This window comes from Dendrobium catenatum, unplaced genomic scaffold (assembly GCF_001605985.2).
Source record: "Dendrobium catenatum unplaced genomic scaffold, ASM160598v2 fragScaff_scaffold_482, whole genome shotgun sequence".
NCBI classification, from domain to species: Eukaryota; Viridiplantae; Streptophyta; class Magnoliopsida; order Asparagales; family Orchidaceae; genus Dendrobium; species Dendrobium catenatum.
Window position 1 is genome coordinate 204,849 of NW_021318944.1, and position 1,630 is coordinate 206,478.

The window sequence follows — 1,630 nt, forward strand, 5'->3', positions numbered from 1 at the left end:
GACCAACTAAAACTACTGTGATTCCTCCAACCTGAATTATATGTATTTGAATAAGGATTATTGTATCTTCCAATCAAATTTATATTTTCAATTTGTTGGATATCATTCTCTTCAATTGAGCTTTTATCTTCCAAATGTAAGGATGAATCAGAATTTAAGACTAAAGTGCTAAACTTATTTGATATTGCTACAACTTGTGTAGTTCAAATAGATAAAAAACATTTTTATAGACTCCTACCACTCTCTGAGGATTCACCATATCAACATGCCACTGGAAATTATTTATTGTCATTTTCTCGATTAATTCATAAGCATCCTCAAAAGGCTTTGACATCAAAGTACCTCCAGCTACAACATCAATTGTGTCCATAAGGGATCATACTAATCTATTATAAATAGTTTGAATTATCAACCAATTAGATAAGGCATGGTGAGGGTACTTTCTAAGCATCTCCTTGAATTTCTCTCAACTCTCATAAATAGATTCTCCTTTTATCTGAGTAAAAGAAGTAATATCATTTTTAAGTTTGATAATGTTAAAGGTGAAAAATACGTTAATAGAAATTTATGGGCCAACTCATTCCTTATGTTAATAGATCCTTGGAGTAAAGAATTTAACAAAATTTATGTCCTGTCTCTTAGAAAAAATGGGAACAATCTATGTCTAATGGCATCATCACTAAAACCATTATACTAATTATTGCACAAATTTCTAAGAAATTTGCTAAACGTACGTTGGGATCTTCTATGGGAGTTTCCCCAAACTAAAAATTATATACCATCTAAATGATTGCAGGTTTTAATTGAAAATTATTAGGTTAGGTGGTAGGTCTATTTATACTTTGATGAATTCCGTCTATCATAGGGTTTGTAAAATTCTTAAGAGAGCTAGAATGATTTATGTCTTAAATAGGGTTAGTTATTTCTAAAATCTTTTTGGTGGTACTAATTTTAGAAAGAGTTCTCTCAATTTTTTAATCAAAATTTATCAATGGTTCCCTTATATGGCTTGTAAACATGCAACCATAATTATGCAAATAGTAAAATAAAATAAAAGAATTAAAGAATATAGTAGGATTAATTATGCAATTGATTCAACAATATAGTAAAATTATAGATAAAACAAAATTTTCCCTAGTAATGCCACCAACAACTTGATGAGGGTGGTGGAGTAACCTAAAGATTTATAAAAATAATTTAGGACTCTATCAATCCCTAAACAATGCTTATGTTTTCTTTGATTAGAAAAATCATAAAAACTTCACTTAATATATGAAAGTATACATACCAAATTAAGTAATATAATGATATAATAGTGTATCGATCCCATAAGGAATAATGTTTACCTATAAATACTAGTACTCTAAACTACAATTACAATAATTATTCTGCTTAATAAAAATAAGTTTTGATGGAGATTCAATCACTTCGTTTAAAATCAATAAAAATTTAAATGAAATACTATTTGGATAAAATGCTTTGGACTAATGAAATATAAATACATATGTTTCATAATGATTTTCTTTTATATTTATGCTATTCAGAGCATATGCATCACCGACCGCTCAGTTAAGCATGAAGAGATAAAGGACAGATTAAATCCTTCCAACCTCAATACCACTCTAAACTC

General features: G+C 28.3%; 1 non-coding gene across 1 annotated transcript; it reads left to right on the forward strand.

The window, feature by feature from the left end:
* The first annotated feature begins 422 nt into the window (after window positions 1–422).
* LOC114579538 lies at window positions 423–529 on the forward strand. The gene has a single exon (XR_003700569.1). It is a non-coding gene; the product is annotated as a small nucleolar RNA R71 (small nucleolar RNA).
* Window positions 530–1,630: the final 1,101 nt, after the last annotated feature.